At 42.9% G+C, this 22,975-nt stretch overlaps 1 protein-coding gene across 1 annotated transcript in view; it reads left to right on the top strand.

Moving 5' to 3' along the window:
- Positions 1–9,419: 9,419 nt before the first annotated feature.
- LOC120843834 (carbohydrate sulfotransferase 1) overlaps positions 9,420–22,975 on the top strand; it is a 53,153-nt gene continuing 39,597 nt past the window's right edge. The window contains exon 1 of the mRNA XM_040215279.2: positions 9,420–9,752. The gene's annotated coding sequence lies outside the window, so the exon portion shown is untranslated. The remainder of the gene's footprint in view (positions 9,753–22,975) is intronic.

The following is a 22,975-nucleotide window of genomic DNA, read 5'->3' as shown; positions in this document are numbered from 1 at the left end:
GTCATCTTCATCTAAATGTGCGCCAGTACTAACCCTTACAAAAAAATTATATCTGGCCAGATCTGAAGATTTCACATAGTCACATATCAAAAATTGACCACATATTACCTTATATGGTATATCTGCTAGATGTAGTCTGATATCCCTGGACAGGTATGGAAATCCCAGATCTGGCTAAGTACGAAAATTCCAGATCTGGCCAGGCATATGAAAAGAACCACACAAGCCTGAAATCAGCAATTTATAAATATTTTATTGTCTACAATGCACCATTTGCTAAATCCCCCAAGTGCCCCGGCCCGCACCCAAGGAATCATGGGAACGGTGTTCCTTCAGCTCCCTAGTGATCGGCAATTTCGACCAATTCCATGGTTACACAAATTTGAGCGTAATTCGGAGTCACCCTGAACAAGTGTCCTATAAAGCCCAAGGACCTGTTATGCCACTTTTAAAACTTCTCGTCAATGCCAGCGTTTATGATACTGTGCATGCAATCCACCTTTCAACCTGGCCGGAGCTGCAGAAATCTCTTACAATATTATCATTGTCGTGATTGTTGTTTTAGCAGAAATTACTTTAAAAGACGAGAAATCACAACAACCAAAACGAGGATTTAGCTCGGAGTCAGCGGGGCTGTTTCTAGCATTTTTATCGTTTCTAACTCAATATCAGCGTCTTTGAAGCTATACGAGAATAATAATAATGTAAGAGATGTCTGCAGCTCATTCAAGTCATATGACAGTTCAATAATTTCTCAAATACTTGACGGGGCGCTTGGGGGATTTAGCAATCGTTCTAATGTTAACACTTCGAAATAAATAAGCTACAATGAAATCCTCGTGAAAAGAAAAATAAACGCGAACTTAAGCTTTCCGAAACTGAAGTTCGGGATTATTTGTCCTAATATTCAGCTCGCGAACAATAGGTCATTTAAAGTTTGCTAGCAAAGTACTTTTTTATAACTTGGTTTTTAACTTTTCTACATATTGAAAACTGGCCGCCATATAAGGGTGTATATACGCCAGATGAGGAAGTATACACCTCAGATAAGGCTGTATATATATTTTAGATAACGTTTTCTGTTCGCCAGATAAGGCTGTATATACTCCAGATAAGGCTGTATATAGGCCGTATATAATCATATAATGTTTGATATGGCGAGATATGCCCCAGATGTAAGATTTCCATACGGAAACGTTAATTCCTTTCCCCACACGCACCCGCTACGCCGACGGTGCAAAGGGTCAAAACGTGCTATAAAATCAAGTGCAGAAGTTGTGCGCGTAATGATGGCATGCCGTTAGGTGGTAAAATAGGTGTCAGACGACACTTCACGAAGGAAGGCAAAAGAGGGCGGTAAAACGCGACGAAACACGAATAAAGCGTCTTCGCCAGGGACCGGAGGAAATAGAGGAGCGACGGTTTGAAGCCATGTTATGGCGGCCACGTCACGTGATTCCCAAGATGACAGCGCACATGTGGCGGAGAATGAAAAGGTCTATAGGGACCCGTCGAAAAGATGGACGACTAGAAACGCCATCTATACTTGACACCTAAAGGTGTGATATTAGGTCGGAATAATTGAAACGCCACGTAATGGGCGCCGCACGCCACACCACGTAATGGGTGATTTTAAATACATTATAAGAATTTCTCAAAATTCTGTTTATTTGTCACTTTTCTTTTACCCCTACATGGACCAGCTACGCTTGTGGTAATTAAATTTACTAGGGAGGAAATCACCGAAGTTTTCAGACCAGTGAGTAGTTTACCTAAGGACAGTCGAGATATCTATTAAAGCTCTAAAACTACATTATCGCTCGCGGAACTCACTAGAAAAGCCAACTCTATACTCTCTCGCAGTGGCACTCGGTGCGGAGGCCCGCCGAACTTTCGATTTGGTTGCGCTAAGAAATTCGACAACTTTGGAACTTTCTAACTTATTACGCCCAGAATATGCGATAAATTTTGCACATTTCGGTCCTGCAAAGTTCGAAAGCTCGATGAACTTTGAACCTCGATCAGAACAGAAGTTCGACGAACTTCGATCCAACAGCGCCCGAGGACCCCAAAAGGTAGAGTGAGCCACGCAAGTTATGCCCATTGCTCCAAATACTGAAGCTTCACTTCTAGGCGTTGCCACGAACGACACGCTTTGGGTGGCCTTAGACTTAAGGTGCTTCTCTCCAGGTTTTGTGCAGAAGCTCTCGGCTGCTCCCGTGTAAAATCGCGGTAGCTGCCGCGATGAAGCGGTCGGGCCAACGAATTCCTGGTCTGCAGGTTTGAAATCCGCTCAAGGCGCATCGCTGAGAAGTCGATGGTAACCTTTGTTGTTTCTGAACCTAAGTTTTCAATTTTTTTATAAAAATGACTGGTTCCCCATTCCGGTGTCGCCGAACAGGCGCTCAAAGTGCGCGACGCCGGCGCAGGAGAGTAAAAGCAGTTCGACGGTTGCTTCATGATCATTTGATACAATAAGAAAAAAAAAATAGCCGGATGCATTTGGAAGTGGCCAACATGTCCACCTATTTCATTGTTAATTAAAAAAAAAAAATAAGGGGGTGAGAAACCGTGCATGAGACATGCCTAATGCATTACTGGGAATTATTTGGTTAGTTTTATTTTCGGATGCCAGGGGGCCCCATATGTTTAGTTTGGTTGCACGCTCCTCGACCTGGAGCTTTGTTGGCTGCCGTGCCGGCGTCCTTGTCTCAATGCGTTCTGTCCGTCACGCGGATTGTGCCAACGAATTTGAACGTCCTCAGCAGCTAAAAGCTTACAGGAAGCGAAATGCCTTGACTAAGGCTTTTATGTGGACGTTTCGTCTTTTATATTTTGTTGTTTCATGTCAGCATCGCATTTAGGAGGCGTTCCATCGGAGCGCTGCCAGTTGGCTGATAGGTAGAAAGGTCGTTTACCATGTTCAATGGTCAAGGCTTTTTGCTGGACCGTTCAGCGCTTGATTCACGAATGACGATAAAGATCGAGTGGTGCCGTGAGTACCGTAGTACTGAGAAGGAAAGCGGAAGGCGATTTTACGGCATAAGAGACATGTTAAAAAAATTTCGGACTATATTACTCACAATTTTTGCATTCTTTTAAAACAAATCCGCTCACGTAAAAAAAAAAAAAGAAAAAAAGTTTTTCTAAATTGCGCAACTCCGATATCTGTTCATAACGTTCGAAGACTTCGATCTTCGTTCAAACTTTCCAAGCTTGTACTGCATAAAAACTAAAACTTTCCCAAAATGTTCGAACTTGAATCTCAAAGAAATTTAATATCTACGAATTTTCGCAGCTTGACTTTTGAAGGATTTTTGACATCTTCGACCCCGAAATTCAAGAACCTTCACATCTTCGAAATTTTCAGATTCGAAACCCAACGGAGGTTCGAAAGTGGTGAATTTTTCGCATTCGACCTTCAAGGAAGTTTGAAATTTTCAAAAACTTCAAACTCGAACCTTGGGATTGACGTTCGCGGAATATCTAGGTTTAAGCGTCCCACATAGGTCCCCAATTGTACTTTTTGAGTTCTGTCGTTGACTGAGCCGTCTGCTTTACCACTGCATTTTACCAACACCAAAGACGACGGGAACATCGCAGTCTACTGGTAAACATTTAAACCTTTTCTTTTTTTACTGTGGAAACAAATTTGGTGTTGCGAAATGCGTGCTGAAGACAGTGCTCGAGCTGAGGTAGCCAAACAACCAAATGGATGCTGATGTCATGTCAGTACAATCCATGGATTTGTATTCGAGCTCAAACAGCTCAACTGACACGCTAACGCTTCCTACGCGCACTTTCTTACAATCGTGTTGACCAACGGCGCGGTGGGTTCATTGACTAATCACTCTATTCATGGGCTAATGAATCACCTGTCACGGATCCCAACTTAGTCACGACACGCACCTGCTACGTGTTACACAACCGTACAACAAAACTTTCGATTAGGACTTTGAAGAAAATAGTACCTCATGTGTCATTCACACTCATGCGCGAGACACTTCACCTTTCCTTGTCATACTATTTTGTGTACCGCTTTTTATTTGATGTAGTAGGTTGAGCTATTTAGTGAGGATTCGAAAGAGGCCAAGTTGAAAGACGCATGCGAAAATTTGTGATTGCTAAACTGTTTCTGCTTTGTCATTTCATACAAAAAAGAGGGTCATCTGCTAAACAAACGCGCACGTTTGACATTGATGATATAAACACAAATACGATGGACTAATGCCTGATTAACACGGTGCAATTTTACTTGCGATTTTGCAATTAAAACATCGTTAAAAATTTGTAGGAAGTACAACATTATTTGCAACAAAATACGTTAACAATCTACTATGCTTGTTTTTTTCCTAGATGTGGATAACCTTTTTTATTCAATCCCACACTCCAAATTGTTTGAATCAGTAAGTGAGTGTATTGAGATCAATGGTCATACTTCTTTTCAAAATCAATGTGGAATTCATGGGAAGTCCTTTCTAGAACTTTTGCGGTTCTTCCTTTCCGCCACTGTTCTGGCGTTTGAAAGCAAGTCCTAACAACAATAGGAAGGAATCCGTAATGGATCTTGCGTAGCACAAGTCGTTTGTGATATATTCCTCCCATTATGTGATCGGGCAATAATGCACTTTCTAAAAGTCAAATATCACATATCTTTAGATATGTGGATGATTACCTAGTTTTCCTTCAACACCGTCTGGACGAAAATGAAACTACCGGTTTCAGTTGAGGTAGATCGTCATCTACTTTAAGTATGTGTAACTTCTTTCTTCGTAGTCGTTTAGTATTTAAGTTGTTCCCTCACCATTAATGAAAATGGAACACGCACAATCAACACTACGATTTATCTTCATTGAAGAAGGCCAAGGTCTCAAATTTACGAATGAGTTACCGACAAACTCCATCGTACAATATTGAGGCTTAAGACGAGTTTTGTGATACAATTTTTGCTGTAAATACTCCCCACTATCTAACAAGGTTATGGTGCAACATGACTCAACCCATTCAACGATCATCAAAGTAGGAATCGTGCAAAAATACGTGAGTCCTTAAATAAATCCCATGTCCATACATTAGAGAGGAGTTTTAATGCTCAAGTTAAAAAACTTCAGGCATCTGGTTAACCGAGCTCCATTCTATATGACGTCGCTGAATGTCTAGTCACAACAAACATGAGACGAGACAAAAAAAAAAAAAAAGGACAGGAAACGTTGGCCAGTTAATGTGCCGCACATTCATCGTTATCACACAACATAAAGATAGCCTCAAAGCTTGAAGTGCAGTTGTATTATCGGCACCGGATAAATTAAAGAGACTATGCCCGAAAATAAATAACCATCAGCTTCAGCAGACGAGATGCGGCATGCAACATCAGCGCAAATACGTCGACTGCCAGTCGAGTGTGAATAATGAAATGCCGTTTACCCGCGGAAAAGTGTATGTACAGGACATTTGGGACGGTGTGTGAATGAATGCTTAAGAGAAAATGTGCTTTAACACTCAAGTCGACACCAGCAGAACACCTCGCTGTGCATGTAATGAATTGCAAGTGCATACTTATGCTTGGCGCGACACCACCTAAAACGCATTAAAAAAACCCAAAAAACTTGAGAACTGTACGTGGCGCGAATCATGTTGTCCAGAGGTGATGTTTCCACCAGCCAGTGACGTTGTTACAGAAAGAACTTAATTACCTTGATTTTTTTAACCACCTTTATGTATGGTTTCCAAAAATTTCGTGTTTTGGTGAAAGAGGTTTATCTTTAATTTTATATAATCACTATAAATTTCTTTTCTTTTCTTTCTTTTTTAATGATAGTACTCTCTACTTAATTTTTGTCTTTCTTTGTCTATAGTATCAAACGTCAGTTGTAAGCTTCCCTGTCTCCCTCCTTACATTACCTCTCCGTGTCGTGCTATCACATATTAAAATATGTTCACCCAGCTGGCCCGCCAGATAACCTTGATCCGTGGGGGTACCTCCACGGTTGCTTGACGTCGCGGTATTCGCAAGCAAAATCGCACCATTTGAAAGTCAGGCTTAATGTTAAAATATGGGGCGGAGACTATGGACATTGAGGAGATCATATGCTTCATTGTAGTATCACTTAAATAAAGAGCTCGCTGTATAAATAAGGTATGTGAATCTTATTCGTTTGTAGTGGATCCTTAGTCACAGTGGTGAATGGCAAATGAAATACAATTAACAATTCTTGTCAGGGCGGTTATTCCACTGAGAACGTTGTATGCGTCATAATGAACTTTCCGCGATTTGACCGTGATGAAGTTGATTTGGAATCTAACTGAATGTAAATTAAACGTCAGCGCCTTTTTTTCCCTTTTTTTTTTAAAGAGTGTTAGACGGTGGAACTATCTTTAGAAACACAAAAGGTACGTTGAACGTATTGACCCCCTCTTAAGCAACTCAACGAGAGCAGAAAAGGCATTGACGTCAAGTTAAATGCAAATGTTAAGCGCTTAATATCCCAATAATAAATCAGGTTTCATCAATAGGTATTATCTGTCTTCATCGTAAATTTGCACGAATGCTCTATACTTATACTTCGCTGTACATTGCATTGTGTATCAAATTGATTTAAATGCATGTTTTCGTATTTATTTATGCATTCCGTACTTCACTGCATATTGTATTTATAATATTTGACTAGTCTTCATTCTAACACTATGATGCACTAAAACACCTTAAAACAGTTTTTTTTTTTTTGGAACAAGCGAGTGAAGCTATAAAACATATTGAAAAGCGATTTGAGCGCATCACTTAAGACATATTTTGGTAGAAAATGTTTTTTTATGAATATACTTCGAGTTTAGCCAAACTAACATCGTGCACTTTATGCAAAAGAAGGCTGTTCGAGATGCTCAGTTTTTACATCGGTTGATTCCTAATGCAATAGACAGCCTTGCTCTCCTTATACCGCTGTTCACTTTCTCATTCCACCAAGAAAGAACTCTAAAAATCTGAGAGTATTTTACCCAGTCCTCAGTCGAGATGAATCACCGGCTTCGCGTATCCAACATGTTTTAAACATTCAATTTACTGACATCGACATGTTTAGAACAAGCCTGTCTTTTGGGGAACAATAATTTTTATGCACGTTTTGATTGGTATATCGACATGCTTCTGTGCTTCCATGTTTTACACAACTCTCTACGGTGATATTTTATATACGAATTTGCAGTTTGCACCCCGAGAGTTTACGCGTGTTATTTAGTGTGCATTTCAAGTGTGTATTCTTAACCCAGTAGGCTTTCGAACTGTTGGTTAGCGCGAGGGAAAAATAAATATTGATCGATTGATTAAAATAATTTTGCAATAATACACTAACAATATTGTAATGTGCTGTCATGGATTTTTTGTGTTTATGCTGTTATATATAATTTTTTTACGCGACCCCCCTCCTTCCCCTTTGTTTGCACTGTGTAATATCCGGTATTTTTAGTGTGTTTTGTGTAACTTTTTGTTTGCATTTTTTATATATATACATAATTTTTTCACCGGCTCCCCTCGCCCTCTTGTATTGCATCGTACATATCTGGAAATCTAGCTCTGTATAATCCTTACATGTACTCCTACTTGAGTCACAATTTAGGCTTGTAGTATCTTGTAAATAAATAAAAATATATAACTAAGCTCGTCCAATATGCCCGTTGCTTAAAACGACTCGCGCATTTTATTGTAACACATATTTGTTTTGTTTTTCCATCCAAGTCGTCATACTTCACTTCATATCCTCAGAAGTGTTTCCAAACGTCCGCTTTCTAAATATGGAATCAAGTTCTTCATCTCATCGAATAAACACGAAGGAATGATAAACTCATTTGCCTTTTGAGAGTGCTCGTTAGCTGCAGCAATGTTCTGTTGATTGATTCACGGAATAAATTTCAAGCCCTCTTCAGACCTCACAATGGGCGCTATGCCACCTCACCCAACATTAGTCATATATATATATATATATTTTTTTTCTATTTCGTCAGACACATGACTCTACAAACACAACAAAGAAGCACACACACACACTCACACACCCGCGCCAGCAGTCGTTACGCTCGCAATCAAAAGCAGCGAGAATTCCCTCCGCGAAATACGTTACTCACTGAGCGAGACTAGCACCGACAGGACGGGTGAGGACGCGCACTGTTTAATATCTCAACTGACATTTTTTTTTTCTACTTGGTATTCGGAGTGGAGAAAGAGCGAAGACGGACGGGACTCACAGGTCACATGACTTGGTCGCGAGGCATCAATTTCCCCGCAAAATTTAGCGGAGAAATTGACGGCTTGGTCTTTCATGATGTTTGTATGCAAAGATATGACTGATGAAACCCATTCAGTGTCGAAATATTAATAGGCTTCTTGCTTATACTCCGAATGAAGTGGTTCGGCAAGGAGGACTGTCGCTAGATTTAGCTGCGAAAACGCTTCTCGCTAAGTTTAGCTATTATGATCGTGATGATGATGAGGATTATCATGATTATGAATTTGCTCGCTAAATGATGATAATTAACTTTCCCGCTAAATTTAGCGGGGAAACACTTCCCACTAAATTTAGCGATTGCGATGGTAAATTTGTCCGGTAAATTAGGATGGTGATGATAATGATGACGATAAACTTCCTTTAAAAATCTAGTGGGGAGCCGCTTTTTGAGAAATTTAGCGATGACGATGATGTGATGATGATGCCGAAGTTAGCGGGAAGCGTTCTCGGACTAAACTTAACGGGGAAATTCGCCCGCAAGATTAGTTATCGTCATTATCACGATCATCGCTCAATTTCAGTAGGATTCCTCTATATTTGGCGAACTAATTTCTAAATTTAGCTAATCGGTCACGACAACGATCACACACCACCGTCCGGCTGCGATGACCGGTCATACACTCGGGACAAAAACTCCCGAAAGCCCCATCCGTCGTATCAGCTTGCCAACGGGTAGCCGTGGGGGGGAAAACCGACAACGAGGCAACAACCGCATCAAGTTTTTTAACAGCTGCTACTGCTACTGCACACTGAGAAAAAGAAAGTGTGTGTGCCTGGAAAAGAAGAGATAATATGCACAATTAGGGAGGTGCTCAAGAGCCAAGAAAAGCGGCGAGCACCCCGCCGTCCTCCTCTCTCTCTTCCGCCTTCCCTTTCGTCTGTCTCACCTAGCTTCCCCCTCATCCAAGTCCGACCTCCATCGCCCCTCGAAACAAACACAAGAATTACGGCGCATTTTTTAAACGTTCACGTACACACACAACAATAATCCGGTTCTTGGGACTCTTTCCTGGAGGAGAGAGGACGTATTCCAGCCCTCTTCTCTCTCACGTAAGAAGCGGAAGATCATACAACGGCGGGCGAAGTTGAGGGAGAGAAGGAAGGGGAGAGGGAGGGTTAAAGGGCGAGGGTATCGTCCCGTCTGCGGCGGCGGCGGCGTCGGACAAGACGTGCTCGCTGCTCTCGGTTCAGCGAAGAAGCTGCGGGAAAAAAACCAGGCCGATTCCGGCCAGGTCGCGGAGTTGTGTCGGTGTGCCGCTGGTCGCTTCCCTCCGATGTGTCGCTCTTTGTTGGCACCGGGCTCAGTTCGGTGCTCCTGGTGTCCGGCATCGCGTGCGTCTGCCCACTTTGTGGGCGGACACGGCTGACGACGTTTAGGCTACCGGTCCTCATCGACTCGTTCATGCGTGCTGATTCGGAGACTGCGGCGACGACGTGCTCGAGCGTCGGCAGCGGGGACCGATTTCCTAGGAGCAGGTGAGGCCATCGTCGCGACATCATTCGACACTTGTCCGTGCCTCTGTTTTCCGTGTTTGTATCTGTGTGCGCGTGCAAGCATTTAACGTCGGTGGTCACAGAGTCATGCCTCGTTAATAGGGAGTTTTAGTAGATCGTTCCGAATAGTTGAGTTCCCCGATACCGATTCGATGCATGCGCAAAAACGTCGGCGGTGCATCGGGTATTGTTATCGGAGGTATCGGAACGGTCTACTAAAGCTCTTTAACCTATACGCTGACACCAATAATATGGACATCCAGTAGAAAAATAATCCTCCTTTTTTTTTTTTTTTGGGGGGGGGGGGGGGGGGGGACGAGCTGGATAAACACGTGAATTTTCGTCTCGTTATTACACGCATGCTCGTTGACACTGTTAATGTGGCATCTCGCTGTGTAGACAATATTTTCGGGGACGAACTCGGTAAATGCCTTCTTGTCTCGTTAATCCAGTCGGTTATCGTTAATATCGATACCGTGATATGTAGACAAGTGGTTTCGAAACGAGCTGGACATCTTTGGTCATTGCTACGAAAAACGCACGTTGTGGACTTCTCTTTTTTTTTTTTTTTTTTTTCAAGGGGGGGGGGGGGGGGGGAAATCGGAGGTTTCCGTATTAATGAAACATGACTCTCGTTAATACCGCCTCGTCGTAATGATCTGCTGTTGAATGCTGTGACCCAGCAATCTTGCCCCCGTGGTGCCGAAATTTGGTGTGACGGATGCATCATCTGTTCTAATATTTGGCTTTCGTGTACTTAGTCCCCCAGTCGGGTGCTTTCGCCGCTACGCAATGAATATGAAAATTTCCCTATAGTTCCACATGCCAGCGTGGTGTTTTCGCAAGAACGCAGCGAACATCCATATTATCTTATAAAACTACTTTTTTTTTTTCATTAGGAGAAAATAAGTTAAGCATATCGGCTACCATAATACTTTAGAAACCGGACGCGTTACGGAGTTCCTCTTGTCCATTAAAACTGTCACGCGTTCGCGTTCTTGTTGCTTTCTCTGCGTAGCGGGCATTAATTTAGCGTTACATTCGCGTTCCACATGTTAAGTAGAAAAACAACTCCAGCATTTATACTTATTATTATTATTATTATTATTATTATTATTCATACATGACTAGTCATACGGTTGAAATAACGTACCGGCTTCACTCGGCATATCAACGAACTGCAGCTACTATAGGTACACGCCTTATATGTTTTTTTGGAGACATGCATTGGTACCCGAACTAAAAAAAAAAAAAAAATAGTATTTCAAATGTCATAAAAAAAACAAAAAAACGTTCGTAATGTTTTTATATATCGGTTAATACAACTAATAATCGTTGACACAAGCTTCAAACAACAAGTTGTTCTTAATTTTTTTTTCTTTATGTGAGATTGAGGTTGGAAAGCATGTAATAAAATTTAGGTCGTAAGCGCACGCTCCCGCAGCCTAAAACCTTTTCTTTTCTTTTTTTTTTTTTTTGCAATAACTTGCTCGGGTTTGTCAGATCAGGTGCGAATGCAATACACTTTGTCCTCGAACATTAAGATGGGAATTTGTTGTTTAGAAGTGAGAGCCACATATCACTTACCAGACAGCTAACACTTTCTGCCGCACGCTCGCGAGATTCCTTTCGAGCTGTTTATGGCACCAGTGGATACGCTGCTATTCTACAAAAGCAACAACGTTGCGGCAATTTGTTGTGTGAATATCTAGACGGCGGGAAGTTAGTCAGCTCCAATGGGCGTCTGGCGTCTCAATCGTAGATGGGATATTATAGCCAGGTGCAGCTAGTACTACCGCTAGCCTGGGGTTTCTGATGTTCATCAAGCAGCACTGTTTATACCAACGCATCACGATATACGGTGCCCAACCAGATGGAGACGGGAAGGGGTAGAGGTTGAACCTAGGATTTCTTGGCATATCTGCAGCGTGGTGTTTCGCTCCAAGTGCTCCGAGCTGCCGTGCGCTAATACGCTCGGCCACAGGACCTCCAAGAGGAGTTGAAGATGTTTTGAGGGTCCTCTCCTATTTTATTTAACATGTTTTAAATTGCCGGTCGGCTTTCCAACGCATTACAAGTTCCGCACTTTCTTTTAGGCTAAAGTATTTTTCAGTGAGGCACCAGTAGCATTAAAAATGTAATCTTCAATTAATGTTAAAAGAAAAAAGGCAATATTGTTGAGTGGGATTTTGTTTTTCCGTTTCGAAATGTGCAGGATAGTAAATACAATAAAGATTCTAATTGGAAAGTATTGTACAGACGAGTAGCTATCAAACAATAAGTTATTTAGTAACACGATGACGCCAACCACTTTACAGATGCGGTATGCACGAACCCGCTGCCTGAATTTAAGTTTGTTTTCCCACTGGAGCACCGAAAGGCACCGAACAAGAACTCATCCAGAGAGAGTTGGCAAGCGCGTTCCTTACGCTTGACAAGACTACCGGGTCTTCGGCCAAAAGAAGGCCCAAAAGGGCGCTAAACAACGTTATTTCTGACTTTATAAAATACAGGGGACTATTCGGAGCGCAAGTTCGTCTGTTTCTTGCGCAGGGGTTACAGTGACGTCAAAACGCCGAGCTTTGATTGGCTCTGGTTGGAAGGATAGTGGGTAGACGTCAATGCTAGCTGCCTCGAGTTCTACCAACACCTCCTAGATAGCTTTCAAGCCTGCGCGTCACGTGACATGACGTCACGTCCCGAAGGCCTGCAGGGGCGCTCATTGGATGCGAGCGCCGCGTCGGCGGTCGCCGTGGGGCTCGTTTGCACTCGCAGCCAATCAGCGCCCGTGCCGGCCTCCCGGACGTGACGTCATGTCACGTGACGCGCAGGCTTGAAAGCTATCTAGGAGGTGTTGGTTCTACCCAGTATCATTCGATAATAGCCAATCGGAGCTCGGTTGTGTGACGTCACCGCAACCCCTGGGTAAAAAAGCAGACGAACTTCGCTCCGCATATGCTTACGGAACGCAGGGCGTGGTGCTCGGCTTACGTTCAGGCTTTCCGCTATCCAGTTTTTGTTCCTGCCGCTCTGACTCCGTCACATCCTTCATCTCTTTGCCCCTCTTGTATAATTACGACCCTTTACCTTATTCCTTTTTAAGTTTCGAATATGGTACCTAAGGACGCGTCTTCGACTTGTGCGTTAATTACGTCCCCAGAAGTTGTCCTTGAGTTTCTTTCAGTGACGTCACAAAACCGCGGACTTTTTTGCCTGCCGCGAACCTGGTGTTTGGCAATGCAACGGGGGTATACAGATGCGGCAGATGCCTGTTCTACTGCAGGTCTATATCCAGCTTCACAGTCCACTGAAGCTTCGGTGGCTAGGAGTTGGGACGCCGTGACGAGAGCGACACTCGCATTCGCTCGTACTTCCTGTCGAAACCTCCACGACCAACCGCCAGGGTCGGGACATCCAACAACGTGACACTCCGGTTGCCGTGACGTCATATTTTGCCACTTGGGGATCGCTTTAAATGCGGGGGGTAGATGGGATGATAAACAGACGAGTCGGAAACTCGTTCCAGGTCCCGCACTTACGAATTAGGAGCAGCCGTACAGTATAATTTCTCTCTCTCTCTCTCTTTCTCTCGCTCTCACTGTGGGCAATCCGCATGTTCATGCTTCAATTCAAGTAAATTCGTTCTAGTAGTACTAACGCATATATATGTTACTAGAAAACCAGATGGATCCATAGCCAGTTGACTTGTTTGGGTTCATTAACTTAAGGTATCTGAGGCGTATACAGTGAGCAGCGCAGGTTGTTAAGAAACTAGATAGAAATACTACAAACCAAAATCTCTCTCTCTATATATATGCAATACTCATGTAGTCATAGGAGCCACACTGATGCCATTAAACCTAGAAAATGGTTATGAAGGTGGAGGTGACTTCAGAAAGCAAAAGATAGTGTTTTAGATCTGCGCTAAATTATCTGAACATCGAAGATTGTTAGAGAGGAACTTCCACATTTTTGTGCCCATGAATAGGATTAGCCTTTCCCGTGTGTCTTATGACATACAAAGAAATACCTTTGTTTGGCAGTCAGAGTCACAGGCTCCACGTGACGCTAAAAAAAACAATATTTTATACAAGGCTCGACGCTTGACTAGTGAAAATAAATAATCGGATATAATTTACAGCTTCGCGCCTTAAAATATTTCACCTCAAAAGTTAATGTGCGGCATTTAAACTGTGTCGGAAGAGGACGCCAACTCATACCGAGGGTTCAACTGTCCCAGCTGTGAGCAACGTATTTCATCCTCCTTGTGACAGCGAGAAGAAAACAAAGCGACGTCGCCAGGTGAAAGACACGAAGGCGGAAACGCGTTCACCGAGTCTTTGAGTTGCAGACGGCTACCTTTCCGTATTGTGTGCAGATAATGTGTTGCTTTTACTGGCTCCGCGTAATGTATCGAGGGTTGTTGCTACATTACGTTACGTCATTCTGTTACGTCACGGCAATAAAAAAGCGGTCTATATGTGAAGGACGTTATGTCGCGTTCACACGTCGCATCCTTCATTGGGACACAATGTCACAAGATGCAAAATCAAACAAAAATAAGCACAAAAACGTTTTAGGGGGAGGAGGGGAAGGGGGGAGTAAGACCACGGTCAAACAGCTCGTACTTTACAAAAAAGATACGGTATTTCCTGCGTACATGCTGATAATAATAATAATAATAATAATAATAATATCGTATTTTCGTGTGCCCAAAAACAACTTGAAGGTCTTCACATTGGTGCACAAAGAACGAGTAAGCGCCAAATTAACACAGAACAAATAAAACACATACCACAGGTAGGTAGCGATCCCTTGCAACTGCTTGCGGCAAACAGAAAAGTCGCTGAATATTTCAATGCTTGGATTGTCAAAGCGATTGAACAGTGTTTGCATGCGCGACAAGAATGAATATCTGCAGATGGCATTGACATAGAAAGTAGAGTGATTCCTAGCCAAACGGGAAGGTACACATATATTAAGATTGAGTGAAAGCCAATCATCATCGATACTTCCATGTACACCCGCCGGCAATATGAAGGTGAACACCTTACCTGGTTTTTTGCCTGTTTTACGGCTCCCGAAAACTATATTAACTCTCAATGTCTCAAATGGTACGTGGCTTGGGGTCTAAACTTTGCGTTCTAGCCCTCTTCTGGACCAGAGCTTGTTCCAAAACTTCTAGTAGCGTCAAAAACAAGAAGAGGGTAGTTCACCTTCATATCGTTCATGGGTGTACTATCTTGTGCAAGAAAATCAAGTAGCATTTTTTTCATCTTTTAAACAATGGCCTTAGCGAGAACTCACCTAGAAGAAAGTTGTAATCAAAATAAAAGCGACGCTGAAGATAGCGGTCGTAAACGATGCGTGCTAAGCGTATTTACACACTTCCAATTTTTCTTCTATGCGTTTCTGACAAAGAATTACAAGCTACAGAACCGAATTCAAGCCTTGACCTAACTAGAGAACAAATTAAACGAATAATATGGGCAGGGTTTTTAAAACGCTTCGAGATGCAAGATATCAGTCCCAACAGCTTTTGTCGCACAGCCAACAATAGAAGACACATGCGAAGTAAACGTCAGCTCATTATCTATGCTCGAGCCAAGGTCTCTTACAACAGAGATGCGTTTGGTTGAAGTTCCTTCGAATACATAATTGTTATGCAACGCATCACAACGTCTGAACATGAGACAATACATTTATTTTGAGAGGGTTCAGTGACAGGCTGTTCACCTTAAATCACTGAACTGTGCGCGACACATTATTCTGTAAAGATTTGTAGTCGACAACAGTATAAACATTCACAAAAAGCTTAATGTCATGTGCAAGTAACAACAACTCGGCGTTTTCTACATATGACAGAATTATCAGTATACAGGCCTCAAGCATGAAGGAGCATGTTTGCCTCAAACGTATGCACGGTGCGAACCCGACAGGTCTTATATAACCAAAATAACGGAATTGTCATACAAGAAAGAGACCCGCCTCAGACAGTTTCTACAGACTGCCTTTTGTATGGCTACCGCGTATGCCAGGCGTAAAGTGTAGCACGAAAGAAAATTTTCAGTTCCCCCTTAAAATCGACGGTGGATGTTTCTTGAACGGCATATTTCTACAGGGGCATACATACCTGTGCGTTCGAAAGTAGCTTTCAACGCAAACAGCGAAGCTGGACCAAGATGTGTGCAATATCATTTAATTTAATTTATTTAATCCCTTAAATGCCATGTGGGCTTTACATAAAGGGCGGGGGGGGGGGGGGGGGGGGAGGCATGCAGTCTTTGGTATAGGTATGGCACATTGGCTAAATGAAAGAAAGACAAAACAAAAAATAACTATTAAAAAAAGTGGGCTATAGGTCGTAAAAGGTGGCAAGTGCTTCCCGTGAAATATCATATATTATTACTATTGAGTCGGATAGTTTGTTTGTTCCAATTGTTGATAGAAAGCTGCAAGGGGGGAATTTAAATGTATTAGTCCCAGGAATAGATGAAAGCAGTTGGCAAGAATTGTCTAGGCAAAGCGAGATATGTGGTGCGGGTGTGCAGCAGAAGTTATTCTGGAAAGAGATGTGGTAGCAAGACTAGTTCAATATGGTTAAGGCGGATACGGTTCTGTGTATTTCTAGAAAAAGGGACGGGGGGGGGGGGGGTTCAAGTTGCGTTTTAAGTATGTTGACGCTAGTTGTAATGTTATAGTTGTTGTGAATAACTTGTACGGCACGGTTTGGAACAGCCCCTAACCTTTCTTTTAAGAATAACTGATGGAGATTCTAAACGGATGAGCCATACTCCAGTTGGCGTCGAACAACTGAGGTGTATGCCAGGCGTTCTGTCTTTTTTGAAGCAAGAAAACGTTTCGTCGCAGAAAACCGAATGTGTGGTTAGCTTTGCGGATGTGAGTTTTATGACTTCCCATGAGAGATTGCTGGTTTGATGAAGCCCAAGATACTTGTAATTGGGTACCTTTTCTATGGTGTTACCGAGAAGGTGCTAGCAGAAGACTATTGTGCTTTTTTTTCGGTGGTAAAGGACATATCCTTGGCTTTGTTTACTTTGATTTGTGTTTAACACCTTTCATAGTAGGATTCATTGTGGTTTAGATCAGGCTGGAGTTGCTCACACTCTGAGTGATTCGTTACCTTTGAGTAAACGCCACGATCATGAGCATATAGCCTAAATATTGACTTGATGTGGGTCGGCAGGTAATTAACATAAATTAGAAATAACAAAGGACCGAGCACGGTTCCCTGTGGTACTCCTGATTTTACTACTATTGAGGGCGAGCAGCTATAGTTTAAAGCGACGTATTGTGTTCTCTTCAAAAGAAAGTTCGCTATACAATTGATAAGAGTCTTTCAATTTGGAGCAAGCGTAGTTTTAGTATTAATCGTTGGTGAGGAACCTTGTCAAACGCCCCCGTTACAAAAGCGCACGCCATTGAAAATGGCGTGCGCTTTTGTACGAAGTGAAAGGCTTTTATGGATGTCGGTAACAAATTCAAAAAGCTGAGTATCACAAACCAGGGACCGCCGGAAACCATGCTGGTTTTCAGAAAGTAAGCCGTTATCAAGCATGTATTTCATAATTTTTGAATAAACAACTTGCTCCATCAACTTGCTTGTAACACTAGTCAAGGAAATGGGACTGTAATTAGTGAGGCAGTCTTTGTCGCCTCTCTTGTACATCGGAGCAAGTCTGGCATGATTCCAATCGAGGGGACGTCACCACAGTCAATAAACTGTTGAAATAACCTACAAAGAAGTATGCTAGAGACAGTTTTGGTTACTTTGAGTAGTTTTGTTGATATCTCGTCTTAAACTGGAGCAGAGTTGTTAGGGAGGTTACCAATCAGTTTCTCGATTCCAAGTGGCGTAATAAAAATGTGGTCCATATTTACTGTGATGGTATGGTGAGGCAATTTAGCCCGTAAGAGAAAAAACACCCCAGTAAAGACATTGCACCCAAAAAAGAAAAGAGTTGAGGGTTTCCCAGCCTTTTCTCTCCGAGGCTTCATTTTCATCAGGGTCAACAATGCTTGGGATATTTTGTTTAGCTTAGGTTTAATAACCGACCAGAATTTTTTAGTACCTGTTTTCAGTAGATTAAACAGATTAAAAAATACTTGTGCTTAGTCTTCTTAATTTCGTACTTAGACGCCGAAGCGCATTCCCGATATTTTGACCATGTAGAGGGAGTATTGTTTATTTTTGCGTGACTGTAAAACCTTTGCTCTTTACTCAGGAGCCGTTTGAGACGGGAAGCAAACCAAGGGCGCTCAACACATGGCATGATGTTAACTCTAGTATCTAATGTATGCAATGACCTATTAACGCAGTGTTCATGAGATCCCAATTTTCGCCCACAGTTCTTTTTTCAAATTCTTCGAAAAAGGTCAGCATGAAACTTGACTGGTAAAGAAGTAGGGCCTTTTGGTCGGCTCGTGGGTAGCTGAACACTGTCTTAACTAAAGAGCAAAACTTTGGAGTCGGTATGTTTAATTGAACGTGAGTAGACAAATGGTCACTAAGTGGCTCGAGGAGTTTAACAGCCGTAACGCACTCGAGGTTTGTAGTAAGAAAGAGGTCAAGTGTTGCAGATCCGCGAGTGGGTTCGTTAATCATTTGTGAGAATAAGCATGCGTTGCACATATCAGCGCTCTATCCTGTCTCCCTTATCTCTCCTTCCTGTCGTATTTGCGCTGTTAATTCAACAATATGATCAACCAACTAGCCCACCAGATGATCGTGAGCGGGAAGACATTGCCACAAACCAAACGACATCCAAGCAGGTACAACGGGCCACACAATGTCGGGATAATTAAAGTCACCGGTTAATATGATTACATATTTAGGATACAGCTGTATGAGTGAATCAAGGCATTGATGAAGGATGGCTGATAAGCTAAGAGAGTCAGGTGGTTGGTAACGAGCAATGACTAACACATGGGACGACAGCCTCTTTATTCTAACCCAAAGTGTCTCACATTCTGGCAGTACTTCGGTGTTTAAAACGTGCAGTGTGTTTTTAACCGCCGCCGGAGCTCCCCATCCCCTACATCCTGTTCTGTCTCCACGATAAATCCTGTACAAATTGTTCAACAGCAATTCAGAGTTACTGATATTTTCGCTTAGCCAAGTTTCCGTTATAACCACGATATCAGCCAAACATTAATCAACAGCCGACAACAGTTCATCTTGTTTAGAGCACGCGCTTTCTGAATTAAGAATAAAAACATTAAATGCAATCAGATGAGTCATGTCGAGATAATTCGCTTCTTTTGGACTGCGGTTTCTACGCTGGAACAGCTTTCACGGAACTTGTGTGCTTGTCGTAAACATACCGATTGCTTCCAATGAAAAGCTTATCGTGCCGCAACGGTTTCCTAAAACTCCCTAGTGTCTGCAGACTCTCTTTTGAATGATGTATTAGTTGTGTGACCCATTTCTGATACGGTCGGGATATGGTCAGGCGCGAAAAATAACGACGCTTTTACTCGGCCTTTGACAGACGCAAAACAAATTCTGAAGCCTCATAATTTTTTTTTTTTTTTGCGCAGCGTTGTTTGTTTTTTGTTTTCTCTTTATATCTCAGTGGTTCGTCCACAATGCGTTGCAGTTTTGACAACTTTTCTTGGAAGTGTAGTGGAAGGTACAGGCACGCGTTCCCTTTCTCATTTTGAGCGCAGTAGAGCTGTGCGCGGGGTCTCCTCCTCTCCCCATTTCCGGGGAGAGGAGGAGAGCCCGCGCACACTCACAATGGGAGAGGGAACGCGGAGTATAGCTAATGAACGGTGTTGAGATATATTCGAGCGAAGAAGGCCTCCCTACAATACGAAAAGAAGGGCATCGTCGAGACGATTTACTCTCGTTACTGAAATGCAAACGGAGCAGCATCATTCATCTTGAGAAACTTTTCCGAGAGAATTGGACATTTCGACTTCAGTCACTGACAGCGGAAGAAAGGCTGGGAGTGTCCAGCACCAAATTATTGCTTCGCAGTCAATTAAATTGCGGCATCGGTTGATAGGATATCCGAATAGCGAATCCTGAAGCAAGAAGCGTTGTCATTCCGCGCCTATAGAGTTCCTTAGGTCGTCAGTGGCTCTTTGACTTACATCGTGTAAGAAAATAAAAGCCATAAACAAAAACAGGCAGGAAGACAGGCGTGCATAAAGGTAGAATCTTTCAGCTTAAACAAAAAAAAAATTCAGTTCGAAATAATTTCTTTTACATCATTTGTGGTTCGTCTTGGCGAACGATAAACGTTCTTTGAGCCAGGGCCGACGCGCGATACGGAAACATCCGGGAATCGCAGCTTTTATGTGTTTACAACGCCAAAATCCGCGGAGGAGCACCATAAGAATTATACGTAGGCGCCGCTCCATTGTTGGGGGCAATGAAGCGTTTCCGGAGGGCTTCAGGCTGTCCGCAACAAAAACCCGAAGGAAAATAAAAAATAAAAAAGGGCTGCGAAACGGAGATTGACAAAGGCTCGCACATTCAGACTGTGACTCAGTTGTGTGACGGATAGATTGCAGACAGCGGGGTCGCGCTGCTCGTATACGTTGATGCGTTCGCTGCAACCTGCTCCGGTGTGCTCGTTTTTCTTTGTTGTCGGTCGTCGAAGAGCGTCGAAACACTTCTGCCCGAGAACACGCGTATCAAAACGACTGCTTTGTAGTGTGATGAGATCTAAAGGGCTGAGCTCCGTGGTGCAAATCTATGCGGATGGGGGAAAAAAGAGCAGACTTCGCCCTGCGGCCCAGCTGCACTGTTTTGACACCGGGGGCAGAGGGAACACCGACGGGAAAAATTCCTCTCTCGTTTGCTTCATATTCCCTCCATGGAGACCAACCTTTATCTGCGAGTGCGCTATCACGATGAACGAGAGACTCTGTTATAGCATAGTTTCCTCTATACTCACAAAGCCAGGCACGTCGCCAGGGGGGGAAGGGGGGAGGGGAAGCCATGGGGCCCGGCCCTGTCCTGTCTCCCCTCCCCCTCATAGAGCATTTTGTCATGAACGCCCCCCCTCCAAAAACAAAATCCCGGCTACGTGCCTGCACAAAGCCTGGCAGTTCGACGACGGAGCCGTAGAGTGCCCGGTCGCAGATTTGGAGCGCAAGGATCTGGTAGCACAGAGCATCCAAGAGCCGTTTCTCGGGGAACCTGGACATCAGCGCACAGCTTTAGCAGCGGCGAGGACACGAAACACACTTGTTCGCTCGGGAGAGTGTGTTTCGGCGTCTCGCCGCAGCGGGGCGCCAGTCACGTGGCTCTCCCCTCATCCGTTGCCTGCTGCTTCATCTTTTTTTATTTCGGCGGCCGCTTCTCGTGGCGATATCTGTCATGCTTTGTCAGTATATAGAAGGCTGTGGTTAGAGGCATTGTCGCAAAATAGCCATTTAACGTTTTCAAAATCCTTGGCTCCTGGTACGCAATGAACCAATCTGCAACAGCATCTGGCGCTCTGGTACTTTTTCTTTACTGTAATCAATGATAACTTAAGGAACGCGGGGCGTTGCTTACTATGTTCATACTTCTTGCTTCGTGATTTGATCCTGTTTGTTCTTATTGGTTAATGCCACACTCTCATTGGCTGCGGTGCGATAATGAGAGACCTGGAACTAACCACGCCTTGTGTTTATTTAACTCTCGGTGACTGTATAGTGTGCTACACTCTAAAAAAGTGTGTGCGTCTACTTTCACGCACAACCCTCGGAGAGCCAATCACCGCAACTTACAGAGGCAGCTCAGCGAATGTCAATGCCGAAACATATGTTTAGACCAAAAAACGGAGTCTAGCTGAGTTGTGACATTAAGGAATGCAAAACGTCACGCTTGCATTGCTTAATGTCACAACTCAGACTGCGTTTTTTGTTCTAGACATATGTTTCGGCATTGTCATTCGCTGAGCTGCCTCCGTAAGTTGCGGTGATTGGCTCTCCGAGTGTTGTGCAAGAAAGCAGCGGCACAAGCTTTTTTGTTTTTTTTTAGAGTGTAGTCCGTGTAGACTTGTCATTGGCTAAACTAATAAGAGGAAGACCAATGATCGATATTCAAATACATGGTAGCGTCTGAGACGAGGACAAAGGTGGAGATTGGCCAACATATTTTACATAACCTCTAATTGCACCACCAGACGGTATAACAGGTTTAAACCAATTAAAAATAAATAGATAGGATCTAATATGACAAACATTTTTTAAAGGCTAATCAACGAAGAAAGATGGGAGGCAGCGGAACTGCTTTATCAGGTACGAGCGTGCGTGTGTTCTATTAGTGGGCTTTTTTCGAGTTTAAAATCAGGATAATAATTGCGTAGTCTAAATATTGTCCATTCAGTTTTGTGCCTCTTGGTCTTGTGTCTTGGTTGAGACGACGGCGGGTTTCTTCATTGGTTTCTTTTGCTTTTTTTAATCTGTAATATAAAAGACGACAAATATGTGTTAGTGGGTTTATTAAAGTAGAAATATTTGTTTAGGTTATTACTTTAGGCTAAACCAAAATTATTGTTCCAGACTATATTTTTTTTTCGGAATCTAGAGCTAGAATTTCGTGAGAATGGATTAGAATAATTTCCTCCCATTAAGTTATTATGTAGACATGAAGGTCATGGTCCGCTCAGTGACAGTGTCACTTTATTTCAAGAGGTATACTTTCCCCTGTGTTCCCTCCAATACACCTCTGAGTAATTCAAGACAGAGTCCTTTTCAGGACCCCGCCTTGTTCCCTCTATATACACATTAGGCTAATTCAAAACTAAGTCCTTTTCAGGTCTCCGCCCCGAACGGCCCCACGGTATCCTCGGTTCCTGTTTTTTTCTTTTCTTTTTTCAAGAAATAATATTGATTGCAATTTTAACCTATTTCTTTCCTCAATATTTCCACTTTTTTCATTTTACTTATTAGGGTAATATTTATATTTGTTCGTTCAATCTCTTCCGTGTATCCCTTTATATTTTAGATTTCCTTTTTATGTATATATGTTGCTTGGAAGGAGTGATTGCAAAATTATTTATTAGTTTAATGAACATGTCTTTTCCCTCATCTCCACACAAACAATAACATTAAGACACTGGACAACAGAGAGCGCTGACTTCAACCGTTTAAACATCACTGCACTCTCAACCAAACCCAGGACTCGCCGCCGCTCGCGAGAACGCTACCTCCTTATCTATCAGGTCCATGGAGGCAAGGCT

Source organism: Ixodes scapularis, unplaced genomic scaffold (assembly GCF_016920785.2).
Source record: "Ixodes scapularis isolate PalLabHiFi unplaced genomic scaffold, ASM1692078v2 PGA_scaffold8__174_contigs__length_109621045, whole genome shotgun sequence".
Classification (NCBI taxonomy): Eukaryota; Metazoa; Arthropoda; class Arachnida; order Ixodida; family Ixodidae; genus Ixodes; species Ixodes scapularis.
Note: the sequence above shows the minus strand (reverse complement) of the source record. Positions and strands in the feature narration are given on the sequence as shown.